We start from the raw sequence: 25230 nt of genomic DNA on the forward strand, positions 1-25230 counted from the left end.
ACAGTCAAAAAAATAAATAAAAAAATAAAATGCGTATTCTTGATTAGTAAGCAGCTTTAGGTTCTTGCGAGCGGCGGAGAGTTTATGGTACACCTGGACTGGAGTTGTCCTGGGCAGCTGTTGTGTTGCTGGAATTTTTATACCTAGCGTTGCAGAGCGATGCCTACACTATAGCAGATTATACATTGGAGAGATGGGATGGGTCTTAAAATGAGCTTTATACATGCAGCTCTTAACGTCAACCATTATTACAGATATGCTGATGGCACAATATTATAAGTGAGAGACAGAATTAGAGTATATAAAGTTTTTATTCATATGGGCTTGTCTGATAAGCTAGAGCAAAGAAAAAAAGATTATTGGGCCTACCATGAGAGGTTGCTAATTTTCGCATCTTCTCACGTATGGACAACGTTCAGGATTGTACCACAATGGTCCTTGTGCACCACTTACTAGGTCAATAAAATTTGAGGGGGCAAAAAAAAAAAAAAAAAACTTCAAAACTTACATTTTGTGGAAACTTTTTTCGTATTTTGTTTTCATCTTCTGGCCCCTTCTGGATTATGGTGGCTAGGATCAGGAAGATAATTGTAGAAGATACGGTCCTTCCAACCCATGAGAGCGATTAGGTTACTCATTCACAAATAAAGTTAAAAACGAAGTAAGAAACAGTTTTTGACATATCCTAGATATGAGAATGTTATATATGTTATTTGGGACCCCATTTTAAGGGGGAAACCAACACAAAAGTCAAGAAAAAAGCATGAATTCCCCAAAAAATCCACACCAGACCATGAAAGTGGGGGACAAGCATGCAACCTCACAGCCCCCCCACTCAGTGCCAGGAGCTTCCCAATCTATTATCCACAATTTTACATCATTTGTTGCTCTTTATCCACACTCTTTTGGCACCTAATCAGTATTTTCATTGACTTCAAAAGGATATTAGGTTCGGAAATTCTGATTTTAGGAGGTTTGAAAGATTTTAAATAGTTTGGCACAGAAGAAGATTATTGGGCCTAGCATGAGAGGTTGCTAATTTTCACATCTTCTCACGTATGGACAACGTTCAGGATTGTACCACAATGGTCCTTGTGCACCACTTACTAGGTCGATAAAATTTGAGGGGGAAAAAAACCAAACTTCAAAACTTACATATTGTGGAAACTTTTTTTCGTATTTTGTTTTCATCTTCTGGCCCCTTCTGGATATTGATGGCTAGGATCAGCAAGATAATTGTAGAAGATATGGTCCTTCCAACCCATGAGAGCGATTAGGTTTCTCATTCACAAACGAAATAAGAAACAGTTTTTGACATATCCTCGATATGAGAATGTTCTACATGTTATTTGGGACCCCATTTTAAGGGGGAAACCAACACAAAAGTCAAGAAAAAAACCATGAATTCCCCAAAAAATCCATACCAGACCATGAAAGTGGGGGACAAACATGCAACCTCACCCCCCCCCCCCCCCACTCAGCACCAGGAGCTTCCCAATCCATTATCCACAATTTTACATCATTTGTTGCTCCTTATCCACACTCTTTTGGCGCCTAATCAGTATTTTCATTGACTTCAAAAGGATGTTAGGTTCGGAAATTCTGATTTTAGGAGGTTTGCAAATTTTTAAATACTTTGGCCAAACCTTAACTGATCGAATCTTTCAGAAATGTACACAACCTGTTGGGTTAGCCCTTCTACACACGGTCGGAGATTCCGATGGAATGTGTCCGATCGGACCGTTTTGTCGGATATTCCGACTGTGTGTGGTCTACATCGGACTGTTTCCGTCGGAGTATCCGACGGACCAAGTTTTCCAACTTGTTGGTAAAATTTTCCGACAAACTGCTCCAATCAGACATACTCCGATCATGTGTAGAGAATCCCGATCTGACAAAGTGCCACGCATGCTCAGATCAAATTCCTACACCAAAGCTATTGGCTACTAGCGTGAACGTAGTCCCGTCGTAACGAAATAAAGTAATCATGTCGGATTTTCCGACAACTTTGTCCAACCGTGTGTATGCAACAGTTTCGGACAAAATCAGACGAATTTGGTTGTCGGAATCTCCGACCATGTGTACAAGGGCTAACACTTTATTGCTACATTCTTAGACATGCAATCATGGACATAGTCAACTTTGTGTTCAAACGCTCAAAATTAGTCTTGCTGTTTCTTAGCAAACCACAAGCTAACCGCAACGATAGATGTGTGTCCTTATAGATTAGTCACGGCTTCCGATTGGCTCTACTGCATGTATTATAATTGGTTTATATTATCAACACTGCCCCTTCCTTTCCTGGGGTTTGCATAAGTTCTCAGACTGCGCCAGGAGCTTCTCAAACCATTCTCCACACTTTTACATAATTTGTTGCTCCTTGTATTTTCATTGGCTTCGTATTTTCATTGACTTCAATAGGATGTTGGGTTCCAAAATTCAGAATTTTGGAGGTTTGCAAGTTTTTAAAAAGTTTGGCCAAGCCAAGACTGATCAAACTTTTTAGCAATTTACCCAACTCCAGGCACCTGTTGGGGTATACTTTAGAAATTATGAATTTTGGAGGTTTGCAAATTTATAAAATTGTTTGGCCAAACCACAAATGATCAAACTTTTTAGAAGTTTACTCAACTCTAAGCAACTTCAGTGGGAAGCCCATTCAGAAATTCAGAATTTTGGAGGTTTGCAATTTTTTTTTAAGCTTTTGCCAAACCACAACTGATTAAACTTTTTAGAAGTTTACGCAACTCTAGGCATAACTTGTTGGGGTATACTTAAGACCACTTTAATTTACACTTTTTTTGGTGCCTGACTGGTATTTCCATTGACTTCACACCCTGTTTGAAAATATTGAATTTTGGAGCTTTGCAAATTTTTAAAAAGTTTAGCCAAACCACAAATTTTTTTTAGATGTTTACTCAACTCTAGGCAACTTCAATAGGAAGACTGGTTTCGAAATTCAGAACTTTAAAAGTTTGAAAATTTTATAAAAGGTTTGGCCAAACCACAACTGATCGTACTTTATAGACGTTTACTCAACTCTAAGCAACTTCAGTGGGAAGCCCATTCCGAAATTCTGAGTTTTGGAGGTTTGCACATTTTTTAAATCTGACAACCACAACTTATTAAACTTTTTAGAAGTTTACGCAACTCTAGGCATAACCTGTTAGGTTATACGTACTTTAAACCATTTTAATGGACACTTTTTTTTGTTTTGCCCGATTGGTATTTCCATTGACACCAATGGGGCACCTGGTTCGGAAATTCAGGATTTTGGAGGTCTGCAGATTTTTAAAAAGTTTGGGCAAACCACAGCTGATCAAACTTTTTAGAAGTTCAACCCTGGCACAACCTGTTGGGTTATACTTTACTGATGCCATCCTAGACATGCAACGATGGACATAGCCCAGTTTGTGTTGAATCTCTCAAAAATGTCCTGGCTGTTACTTACTGGCCAAGAAGCCAACTGCAACACTGGGTACACGTCCTTATAGATTAGTTGGCTTCAGATTGGCTCTATAGCGTGTATAAAGTATTCTATTGAAGGAAATAGATATATTAGGTGATACTATCGACACAGCCCCTTCTCGTTCTGGAGTTTGTATATTTTCTTTCCACTAAGGAGTGCCGCTCCACAAAACTCCCCCCCCCCCACCCAAAAAAAAAAAAAAAACACTCAAGAATCAACAGTATATGCCGAGCTGCCCTTCAGGGAAAAGTATTGAATAAATGCTTTTTAAAATGCCAGTAAATATCTTATCATCTGACTGTCATTACAACCCATGAAACGATAATGAACCATGAAAGAAAAATATTTCCATATTCCAATGACAACATTAGGCCCTTCACCAACAAACTGAAGTATTTATTAGCGAAATACGCTTTATCTTTGCCGGAGACGGAAAAGTAAAAAAAATAAATAAAAAAAAAATGAACAAAAATGTTTATAATAAAAATAGATTGAATGCAGAGGTAAAATCTGGTTGGCTGATTTTATTGCTTATTATTAAATCCTGGCAAAACAATTATTTTTTTTCTTTTCATTAGGAAGACACCCAAATTAAAACTATGCCCCGGAGCCGTAATGTTTACAGTAGTGATTAAAACCACGATACTGTGATGCATAGGAGGACTTGACAACGGCTTAATCCAATTAATTCATATTGTTCAATCTTTCACTGACAAATATTTTTACAATGAGATCTGAGCCACAAAAGAATGGCGCCGGAGAGGGGTCTGTACGGAGAGGCGTCTCACGCAGCTTGTACGGGCGGCTTGTTACACTGTTTCTCCAGACGTTCGATGCAAACATTAAGATACAGTTAATTACAGTAATTACTTTAGGAAGTGCTCTTAATTGCAGGTGCTGAGTAAGGTTTGTGGACAGATTCTAAATCCATTGTGAGAATTACAACTTGTGGCAGACGTGTAGTGTACGTAAAATACTGCTTATGTTAGTCAGCCTATTAGAGGTTTGGTCCACCCGATACAGACATTTCAGTTTTTGGTGGATGATGTCACCATTAATTAAACTGTTATATTGCTCCCAGAATGAGCTGGTAAGATCTCTGTTCTGAGGTTCCTAAGTCTGTATACCTGCTGTATACTTTACAAGGGGATCATATTCAGATAGATAGGTATAACAGAGAGAGAGAGCTAGATAGATAGATAGATAGATAGATAGATAGATAGATAGATAGATGATGGATAGATAGATAGATAGATAGATAGATAGATAGATAGATAGATAGATAGATAGATATAAAAGAGAGAGCTAGATAGATAGGTATAAAAGAGAGAGAGATAGATAGATAGGTATAAAAGAGAGAGAGATAGATAGATAGGTATGAAAGAGAGAGAGATAGATAGATAGATAGATAGATAGATAGATAGATAGATAGATAGATAGATAGATAGATAGATAGATAGACCAATGTATAGAGATAGATAGATAGATAGATAGATAGATAGATAGATAGATAGATAGATAGATAGATAGATAGATAGATAGATAGACCAATGTATAAAGATAGATAGATAGATAGATAGATAGATAGATAGATAGATAGATAGATAGATATAAAAGAGAGAGAGAGCTAGATAGATAGGTATAAAAGAGAGAGATAGATAGATAGGTATAAAAGAGAGAGATAGATAGATAGGTATAAAAGAGAGAGAGAGATGGATAGGTATAAAAGATAGATAGATAGATAGATAGATAGATAGATAGATAGATAGATAGATAGATAGATAGAAAAGAGAGAGAGAGCTAGATAGATAGGTATAAAAGAGAGAGAGAGAGAGAGATAGATAGATAGATAGATAGATAGATAGATAGATAGATAGATAGATAGATAGATAGATAGATAGATAGATAGTAAAATGAGGGAGACAGACAGAAAGGCACAATCGATAGACTAGACCATTTAATAGGATGGATGGATGGACAGAGAGAAAAGAGGGGTAGATAGATAGATGTAGCGCCGCTAACAGTGGGTTATCCAATCAGTTTCCATGCCAGGGGCCCACCAGAAAAGTATATACGTGTATTCCACGATGTCTGTCCAGTAATAGCCAATTCTCCGGTTCTCCACCTAGATTCGATTCCTATTCGATGTCCAGCAAGGTCCTGTGGTTGCAGGCAGGCTTAAGTAGGGCCACTGGCGCCAGCGTTAGTCAAGCCAGTTGTGAGGCGTCGCGCACGAGTGTGCGCCGATGCTCGCTGATGCGCAGCGCATGCTCATGCATGTCTTGGGACCCTCCGTGGGCATCCATGAGTGTTCACGGCGGCATTGCCAGTACCGTGACTGCCATGTCCCTGAGACCCATTCAGAAAATCTGAAAATTTTGGAGGTTTGCAAATTTTCTAATATCTGACAACCACAACTGATTAAACTTTTTAGAAGTTTATGCAACTCTAGGCATAACCTGTTGGGTTATACGTACTTTAAACCATTTTAATTTACACTTTTTTGGTGCCTTATTGGTATTTCCATTGACACCAATGGGGTGCCTGGTTTGGAAATTCAGGATTTTGGAGGTTTGCAGATTTTTAAAAAGTTTGGGAAAACCATAGCTAATCAAACTTTTTAGAAGTTCAACCCTGGCACAACCTGTTGGGTTATACTTTATTGATACCATCCTAGACATGCAACGACGGACATAGCCCATTCCTAATCGATCTGGCCCAAGGCCATGCCAGAAGCCCTACAAAAAATACATTAACAAGGCCTTACTCTGATTTCAATGGTTAGAGCTTGGATGCTTGGAGGCTCTGGTCATAGTGTTGCCACCTCATCCCTTTACACCCAAACACATATTAGTTACACGGGTTCTGTGGCTGATTAAGGTGGTAATTAAACTCACTTGTTACCTTATCTGCATTTAATTATCCTCAGAACCTGTGTAATTCATATGTGTTCGGGTTTAAAGGGATGAGGTGGCAACCCTACCTAGTCACTAGGTGTATGACACTGAAGGAACTAATTACTTTACCACCAAGTCAGCGGACCTTATGCCAACAAACCACAACTTACTCCTGACCTGAAGTGGGTATTTGCTTTCATGCTGTGTGATCTTAATAGTTGGACCCAGCACCTCCAACATTGCAATCTTGAATGTCCTGTCGATGATTCTCACTACACACACTAAGAAGGCTTGGTTTAAAATGTTAATGCCACATACACACGATCGGAAGGAAATGTAAGGGTGAACCTCACCAGTGTAAGGGTGATCCATACCATTTACACCAATGAAAGAGGGTACCTCATCATTGAAACCAATAAAAGTGGGGACCTCACCAATGGCTCTAATGGAAGGAGACACATCACCACTTACAACAATATAAGGGGACACCTCACCACTGACACCAACATAAGAGGACACCCCACCACTGTAATCAATATAATAGGGCCCCTCGTTACTAACATCAACATAGGAAAGCACCTTACTACTAGCACCAATGTAAGCGGGCACCTCACCATTGACTCCAACATATGGGGGCCCCCTCTCTGCTAATTTCAACATATTTGGGCCCCTTACCACTGGCACCAACATAAGGGGTCACCTTACCAATGATTTCAACATAAGGGGACACCTCCCCACTTACCCCAACATAAGGGGGCACCTCACAACTGACTCTAACATAAGGAGGCACCACGTCACTGACCCAGCATAAGCGGGCACCTCACCACTGACACCAATAAAAGGGGACACCTCACCAAAATCCCGCAATGTAATGTGGGTGAGTAGCACCTCACTGAACACCAAAATATTTGGAGACTCTACGCTGACCACCAATATAATGGGGAGCGCCAGACTGACTATCAATGTAATCAACAGAAAAGGAAGCACAACACTAAACACCAATAAAAATGGGGACACTACAATGACCACCAATAAAACAAGTATCAAAAAAGCGGAAGAACGGAGTCAAAACAAAAACACCACGTCTCAATATTCATAAAAAACAATAAGGGACTTGAGGTAATGGACCTCGGGACTTTAATTGTGTTGTAGAAAGGGTTTAGAAATGTGACAATTCTCAGTGTGATTAGATAAAATGAAAAAAAATTTTTAATACAAACAATTATTTAAAAAGACAAACATGAGATACAAATGAATTTTATAAACAAATGCAAATTGTTTATGTTTACAAAAATTCAATGCATAAATAATACCACTTTCTCAACATATTTCGCTTATTTGAGCTTCTTCAGGAGACTTTCGATGTGGCATCTAGTATACCAAGAGCGTTTATCTCAAATATATCTAAAATCCAAATGGAAATCCCTTTTCACACATCGGGTCCCTGCAATCATTAATTTAGTAGAATCAATATAATTGATCAAGGTTCATCCTTAGTAGGGATGAGCCAAACACCCCACGGTTCGGTTCGCACCAGAACCTTCAAACGGACCGAAAATTCGTTCGAAATTTAGAACCCTATTACAGTCTATGGGACTCGAAGGTTCAAAATCAAAAGTGCTAATTTTAAAGGCTAATATGCAAGATATGCAACAGACAACACCAGCAATAAGGGGTATCTTCAGGTGTATACTGTGCTGGAGGCACACAACACCCACTAACTCCTGCAGATGCCTGTATTAGAGAACATCAGTAATAAAGGGTAGATACAGGTGTATACTGCACTGTGCTGGAGGCACACAACACCCACTAACTCCTGCAGATGCCTGTATTAGAGAACATCAGTAATAAAGGGTAGATACAGGTGTATACTGCACTGTGCTGGAGGCACACAACACCCACTAACTCCTGCAGATGCCTGTATTAGAGAACACCAGTAATAAAGGGTAGATACAGATGTATACTGTGCTGGAGGCACACAACACCCACTTTAACTCCTGCAGATTCACAATAAAAGAACACACTGTCCCTGCCTATCCTTCTCTCCCTGCACGCCGGAACACACTACACAAGGCCGCCGCGCTGGCGGCCTTATATAATGTGGGGCGTGTACTAAACCCCCTGAGCTATAATTCGCCACAGGCATCCTGCTGTGGCCAATTATGGCTCTCCACGCTGTCGGCAATGTGATTGGCCAAGCATGCGGGGTCACAGTGCATGCTTGGCCAATCATGAGCCAGCAATGCACTGCGATGGCGTAGTGCATTGTGGGCCGTTCCTGCCACACGAATTTGGTGTGAACGGTCCACAAAGTTCTAAATTCGCCGAACAGGTGAATGGCCCGTGTTCGAGTCAAACACTGAGCTCATCCCTAATCCTTAGTGATGGCGGAACAATTCACTTTAAGAATAAGGATGAGCACACGATTGGGGAGGATATACACCGCCCATCATGCGGTTAATGTGATCTCAGTTTGAGTAAAGTGAGGCCAGTGTGTTTAGGATTCTCCAAATGAGGAAAAAACACCAAGTGTATCAACAAACTGGTGGGAGATTTATCAGCGCCGTCTGCTCTGAGGGTAGCCGTAAAACAACCAAGGGCACTACACTGACCACCAATGTAAGTGGTGGCACTGGCCACCACACTGAACACATATCTAACAGGGGGCTCTACGATCCAGGGCCGGGACAAGGGGAGGGCAGGAGGGGCGGCTGCCCTGGGCACTGTGGTATCATGTGAGATAGGGGGGCACCACAAGGAGGCTGGGGGAGGGGGATTTGTGTTACAAACGGGAGTCTGGGGGGGGGGGGGCTTCAGGGGGTAAGAATTGTTCTAGGAGGGCAAATTTGGGAGGTGTGCTAGGAGTGGTGATTTGGGGGGATTTGTGTTGGGAAGAAGAGGGATGGGAGAAGAACATTTGTGCTAGAAGGGGGGGGGGGGGGTTTGGGGGTTTATGCTACAAAAGTAATAGAGTGGCAATATATATTTTTTTTTTTCGTGGGGAGGGGTGGAGGGGGGCGCAATTTGGCCACTGCTACGATCACTTACCAATGCAATGGGGGGCGGTTCACTGTACTAAAAATCTAACGGAAGGCTCTACGCTGAACACAAATTTAACAGGAAGGCACCACATAGACCACCAATATAATGGGGGCACTACTCATTTCTCCTGTATCCTGTCTGCATTAGTGAAAAGATATGGAGCTAAAAGATCCTACAGAATCCAAAACGTCGTCAATGGTTTGGTTCTCTGGCCCTGAGATCATCATTGTGTCCTGTAGGAGCCAACAGACGGAACCACAAGGTGACAAACGCAGGAGGACACTTAGGAGACATGGGCAGAGCATTGTCACCCTATAAAAGAAAATTCCCGAACAAGGACCTTAATGGCAGGATCACCGGGCTTTATTTTAATAAAACTTACAGATTTAAAATGATCACAAATAATCGTTTTCCGTTACTTTTAAATACATTTCAAAGCACTAAAGCTGCCACTTTCGAGGGCGGTTAAACTTAGCAAGCATCCCAGATGAAAACTAAAGCACCCCCGGAATATATTTTGAGACATTGGCAAATATGATTTGGAAGAATGTACCCCTCCCCCCCCCCCCAAATTAGTTTAAATTTTGAGTACATTTCTTGTGAATTTGAGAAAAAGAGAAAAATGTGAAAGCACCGGGCTTGTTGACCTTTCTTTCACCTTATCGAAGAAGAAGGAATAAAGGGCTCATTTAGAATCTGAGTCTCAAAAGCCATTCATGTATCCCACATGCATTCTTCTTCCAAACCATAAAAAAAAAACAAAAAAAAAAAAACGCGACTTTGAAGTACGTGAAAAATTAGACATTCAACTGGCCGCAATCAATTCTGAAACACTGCACAAAATTAATTACACTTTTGCATTGCGGACGTGAATGCAGATTTCAGACAGGGGGCCGCGATGTCATTTATCTCTTTAGCGCCACAATGTACAAGGCGCTCACAAAAGCCAACGATCGGTTTTCCCACCCTCGAGTGTTAAGGCCTATCGCTCCCCGTGAACTGCAAATGATTAACTCCAAATTTTTTCAAGAGATTGCAGACGTTTTCAAGCCGCGTAAAAAAAAAAAAAAAAAAAAAAACTGCAAGTCACACTGAGCGACCGAAAAAAGGACGGGGACGGATGCCGTTTATCAAAATGGAGTGACAGGCCCGCAGATAAATGGTCTTGTAATTTTACTGTGCCTTGGAAACTCTGCCTGCCTATCCCGGGTCTGCAATTGCGATCTCTTTTTAATTGCTAGGTTTGCATTTGCATTTTTCGGCGATTGACATTGAGGATTTATCGTGCTCTTATGCACGGGGCCCATTTGACAGAAGGCACTGGTGTTTATGGGGTTTGAGAGCTGGGTGTTTATGGGAGTTGAAGTGAAAGGGCTATGAAACAACATTTGTTTGTACTTTTTTCTCTCCTACAGGATTTATGGTAAGGAGCAGTAACTATTTTCATCGAATGAAAGTCGTCTTGCGAGGAATAGACATTGGGAGAACGAGCAAATCTCTACTTTATATAAACTTTGGAAGCAACCATAAATATCTGCAGAAAGCTCAACTCCAATCAAACAGCTAAATTCTCAGATGAAATACATACAGCATATGGGAGCCCGGGCCAGGACAAGGTGGGGGGCTCAACTACAACCAGATAAAATACATACAGCATATAGGAGCCCGGGCCAGGACAAAGTGGGGGGCTCAACTACAACTAAACAGCTACTTACACAGATAAAATACATACAGTGTATAGGAGCCCCGGCCATGACAAGGTGGGGGGCTCAACTCTAACCTGATAAAATACATACAGTATATGAGAGCCCGGGCCATGACAAAGTGGGGGGCTCAACTACAACCCGATAAAATACATACAGCATATGGGAGCCCGAGCCATGACAAAGTGGGGGGCTCAACTCTAACCTGATAAAATACATACAGTATATGAGAGCCCGGGCCATGACAAAGTGGGGGGCTCAACTCTAACCTGATAAAATACATACAGTATATGAGAGCCCGGGCCATGACAAAGTGGGGGGCTCAACTCTAACCTGATAAAATACATACAGTATATGAGAGCCCGGGCCATGACAAAGTGGGGGGCTCAACTACAACCCGATAAAATACATACAGCATATGGGAGCCCGGGGCCAGGACAAGGTGGGGGGCTCAACTACAACCAGATAAAATAAATACAGTATATGAGAGCCCGGGTCAGGACAAAGTGGGGGGCTCAACTCCAACCTGATAAAATACATACAGTATGTGGGAGCCCAGGTCAGGACAAAGTGGGGGGCTCAACTACAACCAGATAAAATACATACAGTATATGAGAGCCCGGGTCAGGACAAAGTGGGGGGCTCAACTCTAACCTGATAAAATACATACAGTATATGAGAGCTCAGGCCATGACAAAGTGGGGGGCTCAACTACAACCAGATAAAATAAATACAGTATATAAGAGCCCGGGTCAGGACAAAGTGGGGGCTCAACTCCAACCTGATAAAATACATACAGTATGTGGGAGCTCAGGTCAGGACAAGGTGGGGGCTCACTCCCACCAAACAGCTAATTACACAGATAAAGTACAGACAGCATATGGGAGCCTGGGACAGGACAAGGTGGGGGGGGGGGGAGCCCAACTCCAATCAAACAGCTAAATACACCGATAAAATACATACAGTATATGGGAGCCTGGGTCAGGATATTGGGGGGGGGCTCAACTCCAACCAAACTACTACATACACAGATAAAATACATACAGTATATGAGAGACCGGGTCAGGACAAAGTGGGGGGGCTCAACTCCAACCTGATAAAATACATACAGTATATGAGAGCCCAGGCCAGGACAAAGTGGGGGGGGGGCTCAGCTGCAACCAAACAGGTACATACACAGATAAAATACATACAGTATGGGAGCCCGGGTCAGGACAAGGTGGGGGCTCACTCCAATCAAACAGCTAATTACACAGATAAAATACAGACGGCATATGGGAGCTTGGGCCAGGATAAGGATGGGGGGCTCAACTCCAACCAAACAGCCAATTGCACAGATAAAATACATACAGTATATGGGAGCCTGGGACAGGACAAGGTGGGGGGGGGAGCCCAACTCTAATCAAACAGCTAAATACACTGATAAAATACATACAGTATATGAGAGCCCGGGCCATGACAAAGTGGGGGGCTCAACTACAACCCGATAAAATACATACAGCATATGGGAGCCCGGGGCCAGGACAAGGTGGGGGGCTCAACTACAACTAAACAGCTACATACACAGATAAAATACATACAGTGTATGGGAGCCCGAGCCATGACAAAGTGGGGGGCTCAACTCTAACCTGATAAAATACATACAGTATATGAGAGCCCGGGCCATGACAAAGTGGGGGGCTCAACTCTAACCTGATAAAATACATACAGTATATGAGAGCCCGGGCCATGACAAAGTGGGGGGCTCAACTCTAACCTGATAAAATACATACAGTATATGAGAGCCCGGGCCATGACAAAGTGGGGGGCTCAACTACAACCCGATAAAATACATACAGCATATGGGAGCCCGGGGCCAGGACAAGGTGGGGGGCTCAACTACAACCAGATAAAATAAATACAGTATATGAGAGCCCGGGTCAGGACAAAGTGGGGGGCTCAACTACAACCAGATAAAATAAATACAGTATATGAGAGCCCGGGTCAGGACAAAGTGGGGGCTCAACTCCAACCTGATAAAATACATACAGTATGTGGGAGCCCAGGTCAGGACAAAGTGGGGGGCTCAACTACAACCAGATAAAATACATACAGTATATGAGAGCCCGGGTCAGGACAAAGTGGGGGGCTCAACTCTAACCTGATAAAATACATACAGTATATGAGAGCTCAGGCCATGACAAAGTGGGGGGCTCAACTACAACCAGATAAAATAAATACAGTATATAAGAGCCCGGGTCAGGACAAAGTGGGGGCTCAACTCCAACCTGATAAAATACATACAGTATGTGGGAGCTCAGGTCAGGACAAGGTGGGGGCTCACTCCCACCAAACAGCTAATTACACAGATAAAGTACAGACAGCATATGGGAGCCTGGGACAGGACAAGGTGGGGGGGGGGGAGCCCAACTCCAATCAAACAGCTAAATACACCGATAAAATACATACAGTATATGGGAGCCTGGGTCAGGATATTGGGGGGGGGCTCAACTCCAACCAAACTACTACATACACAGATAAAATACATACAGTATATGAGAGACCGGGTCAGGACAAAGTGGGGGGGCTCAACTCCAACCTGATAAAATACATACAGTATATGAGAGCCCGGGCCAGGACAAAGTGGGGGGGGGGCTCAGCTGCAACCAAACAGGTACATACACAGATAAAATACATACAGTATGGGAGCCCGGGTCAGGACAAGGTGGGGGCTCACTCCAATCAAACAGCTAATTACACAGATAAAATACAGACGGCATATGGGAGCTTGGGCCAGGATAAGGATGGGGGGCTCAACTCCAACCAAACAGCCAATTGCACAGATAAAATACATACAGTATATGGGAGCCTGGGACAGGACAAGGTGGGGGGGGGAGCCCAACTCTAATCAAACAGCTAAATACACTGATAAAATACATACAGTATATGGGAGCCCGGGTCAGGATAATTGGGGGGCTGTGGGGGGTGGGCTCAACTCCAACCAAACAGCTACATACACAGATAAAATACATACAGTATATGAGAACCCGGGCCAGGACAAGGTGGGGGGGGGGGGTTCAGTTAGTGTCATATTGTCTGGTTAGGCACACATTTAACCCCTTGATCGCCCTAGATGTTTAACCCCTTCCCAGCAAGTGCCATAAATACAGTGGCAGTGCACTGGGGGGGGGCTGAACTCCAATCAAACAGCTAATTACAAAGATAAAATACAAACAGTATATGGGAGCCTGGGTCAGGACAAGGTGGGGGGGAGCCTAACTCCAATCAAACAGCCACATAGATAAAATACATAAATGAGAGCGAGGGTCTGGGACAAGAGGGGGGGGGGGAGCAGAAGGAGGACGTGCCCCAGGATCAGTGGTGTAATGGGGAAGAGGGGTGCCAATGGCGTCGCTAGTGCCAGGCAACCAAGGCACATCTCCTGCAGGGTGCCCCGAGAGAAGAGATCCCCTAGGCTTGTAGGATTTGTGCTGGGGGGGGGGGGGGGTTTGGAGAGGAAGAGGATTTTTTTGTAGAACAGGATTTTTTTTTCTAAAGAAGGGAGGAAGATTTGGGGAGGGGGATTTGTGCTTGGAGGCAGGACAGGATGGGGAGGGGAGAAGATTTGAGTTGGAAGGGTGGATTGAAGAAAGGGTAGGGGAGGATTTGTGCTAGGAAGGGAAGAAGATTTATGCTGGAGGGGGTAGGATTTGTGTTTGGAGGGTGGATTGAGGGGGATTTGTGTTGCACTTTTTTTTTTTTGTTCTCCTGACCCTGTCCCCTGCATTCTGCCCATATCATACTCCTGACCCCTGCTCTCTGTGTGTTAAAAATTTCCTATGAATGCCAAGCATTCTCTGCCTGAAGAAGGTGGAGAGTGTGATGTCACCCCCTAACTCCTTCCGCCTCTCCGCCTCGTACAATCAGAGAAAACTTTGCATTCGTTACGAGAAAGCATCCTCTGTATGGTGCCTGTGCCAAGCAGACGACCCCCTGCGTTAAGAATGCAGCTAGGGAGCCACGGGACCCGGAAGCCAGTGAAGATCACTGGAGTAGCAGTGTCTATTTCAGTGATTTCCAGCTTCCAGGGGAATCGGTCAGGTATGGATCGACCCCTTACTCCGATCTGTGATCAGCCGAGTCTCATAGACTCACTAATCACAGAGCGCACCACGCACGCCCTGCATGGTGCGTACAGGCCGCTCAAGCACGGGAGGACGTCCATGGATGCAGGCCCGTCTTTAATATAATTTGGACCCTGGGCAAAATTTCTCTTGGGGCCCCCCCCAAGCAATTTCCCTCTCCGTCTACTCTGAGACATACAATAAATAGCAGCAGTTTCCCGTATCAGATCAGGCAGCAATTGCGATTGGTTGCCAGCAGTTACAGCATATCATTACTGCTTACTGACTAGTTGCTAGAGGTTACAGCACATCACCTCCTCACAGCAGGGGAGCATGATATACATAGGAATGCCCCCTTTATTTACATATCAATGCCACCAGCTGCAGCTATTTACTCAGTATTGTCACCGCTATTTACATACGAATGACGGTTATTTACATGTAAACACAGGGTCTGCAGGTGAGTCATCTGCACACAACAATAGGGAAGAGCTGGGCAGCATTAGTACCAGCACTTCACATTGAGATATTGGGACACAGCACAGGAATAAAACTTCAAGGGATAAGGTCATTTAAACCTGGATAGTTGGCAAGTATGAGGCAGCTGTTTTGGGCCCCTACAACAATGACAGGGCCCAGGGCAGCTGCCCCTTTTGCCCTGCCTTAACCACTTCCCACCCGGCCAATGCATATGTACGGCCGGGTGGGAGCCGTCTACTTCTGATAGGACGTTCAGGAACGTCCATCAGAAGGAGCGGGATCGCGCACGCGCGTGCCCGCGCAGCGGCGCGATCCCGATGTGCTCGTGTCACCCGGACATGGCACATCTCAGATCGGCAGGAGGGCTCTGTGATTGGCCCTCCTGATCACATGACGGCCGTGTCCAATCACGGCCGTCATGTGATGTAAACAAACAGCCGGTTGCTAGGCAATCGGCTCTCCTCTCCTCACACAGACGTCATCGCTGAGGAGAGGAGAGCAGAACGCTGCAGCCGGCTGATGATCAGTGAGTATGAGATGTTTTTACAGCTTTTTACTCACTGATCACCAGCATAGTGTAAACACACAACACACCATAGTGTAAACACAATGTCCCCACACATGTCCCCAAAACATACATGTCCCCAAATAATAAAAACACATGTCCCTAATAATAAAAACATGTCCCCCACATATGTCCCACTAAAATCACATGTCCCAATGATTATCTGCACACATATGTACATGATCATTTGCGTACATATGTCCGTGATCACACAAACCAATTATTATACACTTAACGGATTTTTTTTTAACCAAAAACATGTAGCAGAATACATTTTGGCTTAAATTTATGACAAAATTTGATTTTATTGGATTTCTTTTAAAATAGAAAAAAGAAAATATTGTTTTTTTTCCAAATTTCCGCTTTTTTTGCGCTTATATCGCAAAAAATAAAAAACGGAGTCGTGAATAAATAACACCAAAATAAAGCTCTATTTGTGCGAACAAAATGATAACAATTTCATTTGGGTACAGTGTAGCATGACCGCGCAATTGTCACTGAAAGCGCTAGAGCGATGAAAGCTGAAAATTGGGCTGGGAAGGAAGGGGGCGAAAGTGCCCTGTATTGAAGTGGTTAAAGACGGCCCTGCATGGACGCCCTCCAAGCAAATTAAGTCTGCGCTGCAGCCGGTTTTCGGCTACAGCTCGGACGGCAAGTGGCTAAGGGCTTGTACACACTGTGACTGCTGCGTTTCGTTTTTTTTTTTTTTCTACACACCGCCTCATATCTAGGGTGTGCACAGGACACGTAGAAAACAAAACGCAGAAATTCCAATACAATTTTCCAAGAGAATTTTAAAAAGACTTATCTTTAAATAGAACCTACAGGATTTTGCTATTTTATGGTATTTTTTTTTAAGAGTGAAGGTCTTTCCTTTTAGACCCCTTTCACACTGGGCGTTTTTCAGGCGTCTTTCATGCGCTTTAGCGTTAAAAAAAGCGCCTGAAAGAAGCTGTAACTGCAATCCCAATGTAAAAGCCAGAGTGCTTTCACACCAAGATCCCTTTCACACTGGGGCGTTTTTCAGGCGTTTTTCATGCGCTTTAGCGTTAAAAAAAAGCGCCTGAAAGAAGCTGCAACTGCAATCCCAATGTAAAAGCCCGAGTGCTTTCACACTGAGGCGCTGCGCTGGAAGAGCGTCAAAAAAAGTCCTGCAAGCAGCTTCTTTGCAGCGCTTTTGGAGCGGTGAATACAACGCTCCTAAAACGCCCCTTCCCATTGAAATCAATGGGAAGCGCTTGTAAAACGCCCGAAAAACGCCTGAAAAACGCTATTGGCAGCAGCGTTTTGTGGGCGCTTTTAACCCTTTATTTGGCCACTAGCAGGGGTTAAAAGCGCCCCATTAACGCTCAAAAAACGCTGGTAAAGCGCTGCTAGTTTAAGCGGCACTTTACGAGCGTTTTTCGGGCGCTGACATTTCACATTGGGACTGCAGATGAGGCTTCTTTCAAGCGCTTTACAGGCGCTTTTTTTAACGCTAAAGCGCTTGAAAAACGCCTGAAAAACGCCCCAGTGTGAAAGGGGTCTTAAAGCCTGATCACTGAGCTGACCACAAGGCATCTGCCCCCCGATAATCCTCTATCGCTTGCTTTTTCTTTTTTTCAGAGATATTGAACGGCTACGTCCCCAGCCTAAGAGCCTCGGCAGACCACAAACATATGTTTTTTTCTGAGTCTGCTGATTGCAAGCTGTCAATGTCTGAAACAGGGCAGATCTATGGTGAGACGTCTACCGCGGCACTCTGCGTCTCCCAACCCTTTGTGCCGCGTCAGCAATTTAGAAACCCCCCCCCCCCAAAATCCAACCCCCCCCCCCAACCCTCATCAGAACATTTTCCTCTGAGAGGTGTCAGGATTTTGAGAAAATCACAAAGCTTTCATCGGCTCTTAAAGTGTCAGCGAGTCGCAGCAGGAGTTAGGATACCTCCAGTTCAACCTTCCAGCGCGAGGACGCCGCAATTACTCTTTTATTCCATCTTAAGATCTCAACTTTATTTGCCAATAACTCAGCCCAGGGTTTCCTACAATGTAATGTTTGTGACGGCTTAATACTGTTCCTGTAAAACATGAAAAAAAAAAAGTATTTATTTCATTTCCATTTACCATAAGGGTCATTTTTTTTATTTATTTTTTATTTTTGCGGGATTTAGGGGAAAATGAACCCTTTTTTTTTGCAGACATGTCGGTAAAGGCGAATAAATGCTGCAATCTGGGTGCGTCCTGGAAGCGTAGATGTCTAGAGGAAGACGGCGATGGAATGGGTCTTACTGACAACCGTGGTGCCAGTCCAATGGTAAGAACCGCATCTTCCAATGTGTGGAAAACCCAATTCCAATCATTTATTTATTTTTTTATGTTTTTATTAAAATGTTACAAAATTGCAACATGTAAAAGGAGCGAAGAAAAATAGAGCAATCCAGCGGACTCCTGAGGCGATCAGGTAATCGATTAATATATTGCAATATTTTATTGATACATCAATGTTACAATATTTACATTTATAACAATAAAGCACATTCCTCTATACCAGGGGGTCTCCAAACTGAAGCATGCGGGCCGGATGTGGCACTTTGCTTGTTTTCATCCGGCTCTTCAGACACTATTCTTCCTTCTGACACCGATGATGGAGCATAAATTCTTCCACTGACACCAATGATGGGGCACTATTCTTCTCACTGACTCCTTTGATGGGGCACTATTCCTCTCACTGACACCAATGATGGGGCACTATTCCTCCCACTGACACCAATGATGGGGCACTATTCCTCCCACTGACACCAATGATGGGGCACTATTCTTCTCACTGACTCCTTTGATGGGGCACTATTCCTCTCACTGACACCAATGATGGGGCACTATTCCTCCCACTGACACCAATGATGGGGCACTATTCCTCCCACTGATACCAATGAAGGGGTACTATTCCACCTACAGATACCAATGATGGGGCACTATTCCTCCCACTGACAGCAATGATGGGGCACTATTCCTCCCACTGATACCAATGATGGGGCACTATTCCTCCCACTGATACCAATGAAGGGGTACTATTCCACCTACTGATACCAATGATGGGGCACTATTCCTCCCACTGATACCAATGATGGGGCACTATTCTTCCTACTGACACCAATGATGGGACATTATTCCTCCCACTGACACCAATGATGGGGGAATATTTCCTCCCACTGACACCAACGATGGAGGCATTATTCCTCTCATTAATCCAATGATGGGGTACTATTCCACCTACTGATACCAATGATGGGGCACTATTCCTCCCACTAATACCAATGATGGGGTACTATTCCACCTACTGATACCAATGAAGGGGCACTATTCCTCCCACTGACACCAATGATGGGGCACTATTCCTCCCACTGATACCAATGAAGGGGTACGATTCCACCTACTGATACCAATGATGGGGCACTGTTCCTCCCACTGATACCAATGATGGGACACTATTCCACCCACTGATACCAATGATGGAACACTATTCCTCCCACTGATACCAATGATGGGGCACTATTCTTCCTACTGACACCAATGATGGGGGAATATTTCCTCCCACTGACACCAATGATGGAGGCACTATTCCTCTCACTAATCCAATGATGGAACACTATTCCTCCTACTGACACCAATGATGGGGCACTATTCCTCCTAACCACAGGGATGCTGTGTATTTTTTCCTTTACTCAGACAGACCACTAAGCTTGAGGCATTATGTACCCCCACTGGCCAAAGCTAAAGTCTGAAGAACAGTAAACTGGTCCTTTGTTTAGACAGTTTGGAGACCTCTGCTCTATACCATATATTGAACCTGAGCTTGTCTAAACAGTATTTCTAAGTATAAGCCCCGGTGGATGGGCCGAAACGCGTTAAAGTGCATGGTTTGTGGAGAGGCACTGGCTGAGGCCGCCCATCACCTTTGCTACACATGAGCTGGATGGAAGAGAGGTGTCCCTCTTGCCTACTAGTCTGTCACTTCTGAATGAGTGTATGAAGATGGCGACATTCCCTTTCCTGAGGACCAGGGGAAAGACTTTCCTTCCTGCAATGAGCGGCGCTCCAAGCTCTTTTTTCCGGGTCATCCAAAGGGTTATGTTGCACTCCCAGCCACATGTGTTATACAAACATATGTAAAATATCATACAACAATGTATATTGTAGTTTAGCTGGGGCCATTCCTAAACTCTACGCATTTCTCGCAATCAGGCGAGGTTTGTTTATTTATATTTTAGATATGGCACCACTTACATTGAAACCTCTTGCTTGGCCTATAATAATGTTCAAAGGATATGTAAATGATACAGTACACCCCACCCCCTTTTATTTCGTTCGCTTTTGCATGTTCCCCAGTTTTGGGGGAAGGTGATGTTTCTTTGGATTTTTTTTTTTTTTTGTGTTATATTTTGTGATATTTATTTATATGATTTTTTTTTTTCTTTAGAATGGACTACCATCTACACAGACGTTGACAGTGGCACAGAACCTGAGGAAGCAAATAAGTCACAAAACACGTTGATCAATGACACCCTGAACATATATGCCAGTTATAATATCTGTGGAATAATGGAATATACTGTATGATGGTTTCTTTTTTAAATACACGGTGTATTTAAAAAAGAAACCATCATACAGTATATGCCATTATTCCACAGATATTGTAACTGGCATATATGTCCATGGTGTCATTGATCAACATGTTTTGTGACCTATTTGCTTCCTCAGGTAATTGTTGCACTATAGCAGTGATGGCGAACCTTGGCACCCCAGATGTTTTGGAACTACATTTCCCATGATGCTCTTGCACTCTGCAGTGTAGTGAAGCATCATGGGAAATGTAGTTCCAAAACATCTGGGGTGCCAAGGTTCGCCATCACTGCACTATAGCTTCATATTTTTTTTCATGTTTGTAATAAATCATCATTTTATTTTATATATAGTTGTGACTGCTATTTGGTACATTCAAATTTCCAATTTTCCTGATTCTCCTACTGCCCCTAGTTGTGGAGGTGTGAGGTGAGTTGTGGAGGTGTGAGGTGAGTTGTGGAGGTGTGAGGTGAGTTGTGGAGGTGTGAGGTGGGTTTTATTTTTTTATTTTTTTGTGTAAGCACCTTTATGTTATATTTTGTGATATTTATTTATATGCTTTTTTTTCTTTAGAATGGACCACCATCTACACAGACGTTGACAGTGGCACAAAACCTGAGGAAGCAAATGGGTCACAAAACACGTTGATCAATGACACCATGGACATATGCCAGTTATAATATCTGTGGAATAATGGAATATACTGTATGATGGTTTCTTTTTGAAATACAAGGTGTATTTCAAAAAGAAACCATCATACAGTATATGCCATTATTCCACAGATATTGTAACTGGCATATATGTTCATGGTGTCATTGATCAACGTGTTTTGTGACCTATTTGCTTCCTCAGGTAATTGTTGCACTAGAGCTTCATACAATGTTTTTCATGTTTGTAATAAATCATCATTTTATTTTATATGTAGTCGTGACCGCTGTTTGGTACATTCAGATTCCCAATTTTTTCCTGATTCTCCTACCTTCCCCTAGTTGTGGAGGTGTGAGGTGAGTTGTGGAGGTGTGAGGTGTTTTTTTTTTGTTTTTTTGTGTAAGCATCTTTATGTTATATTTTGTGATATTTATTTATATGCTTTTTTTTTTTCTTTAGAATGGACCACCATCTACACAGATGTTGACAGTACACAGAACCTGAGGAAGCAAATGGGTCACAAAACATGTTGATCAATGACACCATGAACATATGCCAGTTATAATATCTGTGGAATAATGAAATATACTGTATGATAGTTTCTTTTTTAAATACACGGTGTAAAAACTCAATATTTTTTTACTTTTTGCTATAATAAATATCCCCCAAAAATATATAAAAAAAACAATTGTTTTCCTCAGTTTAGGCCGATACGTGTTCTTCTACATATTTTTGGTAAAAAACAAAAAAAATCGCAATAAGCGTATATTGATTGGTTTGCGCAAAAGTTGATGCGCCTACAAAATAGGGGATAGTTTTATGGCATTTTTATTATTATTATTTTTTTTCTTTTTACTAGTAATGGCGGCGATCCTTTTTATCAGGACTGCGAAATTATGGCTGACGAATTGGAAAATGTTGGCACATTTTTGGGACCATTGGCATTTATACAGCGATCAGTGCTATAAAAATAAAAAGTACTCTAAAAAATTTACAATGGCGCTGTTCAAATATAAGATGGGTGCACTATACAGGCACCGGTGCACTGGCTGTATAGTGCACTCATCTTATATTTGAACAGCGCCATTGTCAGTTTTTAGAGTACTTTTTATTGATTGGCTTCACTTCATGTAATTTTTTCAGGGGAGGCTGCAGTTCATTATCCTAAGTGCAGATATCTGTGATTACATAGTGCTATAAAAATGCATATTTTATATTTTAATTTTTTTTATATTTTTATATTTTTATATTTTATATTTTATATATTTTATATAAAAATACTGTAAAAATGTCACTGGAAGGGGTTAACACTAGGGGGCAATCAAGGGGTTAATTGTGTTCCCTAGTGTGTGTTCTAACTGAAGGGGTGAGGGGACTGTGTAGGGGAGATGACAGATCGCTCTTCCTACTCTGTATGAACAAATGATCTGTCTCTTCTCCCCTCAGAGAACCGGAGACTGTGTGTTTACGCACACACAGATCCCGGTTCTCCGCGTGTCAGCGGCGATCGCAGGAGCCCAGGGGGTGATCATGAGTCCCATTGGCTCGGGGGGCGAGAGCAGCGCGTGCGTGCCCCTAGTGGCCACAGGGAAAAGCGACGGAACATAACGTCGTTTTGCCAAGCTGCGCCGTTATGCCGCAGCACAACTGCGGTGGCTCGTTAGCAAGTGGTTAATAAAAAAAAAAAAAACGCACACAGCGCTTTACTACCGCTTTAAACCTAAACCAATAAATTATGGATTTCTAAATGTGGAATTTTCCATGTATATTTAATTTTGTAGCACCCTAAAAGTCCCACAAAACAATTTTTGTCTCTCTTTGAACATTATTCCAGGGACGTGGTGCTTTTCAAATAGGTAGTCACTCACCCACAGCAATGCATTCTCTTGGTCTCCACCAGGGACACGGCTTTCAGGCAACGTTGAGTAGCTGATATCTTGAATGAAGGAGCTGCTGGGGAATCTTCTAGCAAGATGTTCAATCCTAGATCTCCCGACAAGGGAAGGCGACATCCCTTTTTTTTTTCCGTATGGAAGCCATATAAAGTAACGCATTTTATCCTTCACTGGCTTGTTTTTTTTTTGCAGCATTTTGTCCAGAGGTAAGGTGGCTACGAAAAAAAAAAAAAAAGTGGCCCTTGCATGGTAGCGCAGGGTCCCTTTTAACTGGCTTCCGACTGAGCCAATGACAGGCCTCCTCTTATTCTCAATAAGTTTTTATTTTTAAAAAAGCAGCTGAGATAATTAGGAGAAATTGGTAGAATTTGATGTAAAGGGGCAGCAGGGTTGGGGTTGCCCTGCAGAAATCTTGACGGCTGGGGAAGGGGGGGGGGGGGGGGGGGTAGGTGCATGTTTTAAATTTTCACAATAAGGTCTCCAGTTACAGGAGGATGCGGCTTCCGATGTAGGCTGCGCGTTACATTATTCAGCTAATGCTTTTTGATGTGCAGTCACCCTGGATTTTCCTATTACCTGCTGCCAATGAAAGCTTATATTGACAATATGCTTGCCCAGATCTTTGCCAGGCTCCACGCCTCACTCTGCAGTGTGCCGTGCCAGGCTCACACCGGCTGCCAAGAGGTCTGCAGCAGAGAGTGTAATAAAGGATTGTCATTGCGTTTCAGGACCTTCTGTCTGAGATATACAGTAAATAATGTGCTCCTGATTTGCCTGCAAAATCATTAAGTATGTAAATAGCTACACTGTAATAAAATAAAGTATGTTCTGTAAACAGTGCTACGTTACGTTAAATGGAGTTCACCAACAGGCCAGGGCGCTTCCCCGAAGCCAATTAATCCACTTTAAAAGATTTCTTTTTTTTTCTTTCAACTTTAAAAATGCATCAGTAGTTATCTCCCTGCATCCCCTGATGCGTGTGCACGTACCTTCCTATCACAGGAGGGTGCGCACAAGCCGTAGCTTAAAGTGGACCTGAACCCAAAAAATAAGATTTGCTATGTTACAGGAAACATCTGAAATGGTAATTATGCTTAAACAGTATCTCAAAAACCTGTCTTGTGTCTTATATTCATCCTGAAATTAGCAGTGCACTTCCTGTATCTTGAGCAGTGCTGGGACAGGGGGTGGGCCAAAGGGCCGGCTGCCCTGGGGGGGCAGCGTGTATTGTAGGGATGGGGGCACTTCAAGTTCCTTCTACGATAAGGCTGACAGGAATAGTGACAGCAGCATCACTACTTCTGTCAGTCCAGCGCGAAGAGAGAAGGAGAGAGCCGGGAGGAGGTACAGGCTGTGATAAGGTTGACAGGAGTAGTGACAGCAGCATCACTACTTCAGTCAGTCCAGCGCAAGGAGAGAAGGAGAGAGCCGGGAGGAGGTACAGGCTGTGCTCTCTCTCCCCCTCCTCCTCATAAGCTCGTACACATAATAAAGGGGGAAGTACAAGTTGGCATCTTTGCCCTGGACACTGGATGATCTTGTCCCAGCAACGATCTTGAGCGTCATACCTTTACAGAGTGAGATAATCGAAGGCAGCGGTTGTCAACCACTGGAGCATGGTCCACTGCTGGGCCATAGCTGCCCTCTTCCCAGGCCTCCAACCTACTGCAGATCCCCAAACTTCCCACAGTGCCTCTAAGTTCCCATAATACCACCCAACCTTCCATAGTGGCCTGCAGTGCCGTTCAACCTCTCACAGTGCCCCCAGGCCCCCTAAGTGCCCTCAGTACCCACAGTGCCTGCTGATCTTCCCCATTCCTTCTGCAGTAC

The sequence above is a fragment of the Lithobates pipiens genome, unplaced genomic scaffold, assembly GCF_037356315.1.
Source record: "Lithobates pipiens isolate NorthernLeopardFrog02 unplaced genomic scaffold, aLitPip1_a1.2 Scaffold_10, whole genome shotgun sequence".
Taxonomy (NCBI): Eukaryota; Metazoa; Chordata; class Amphibia; order Anura; family Ranidae; genus Lithobates; species Lithobates pipiens.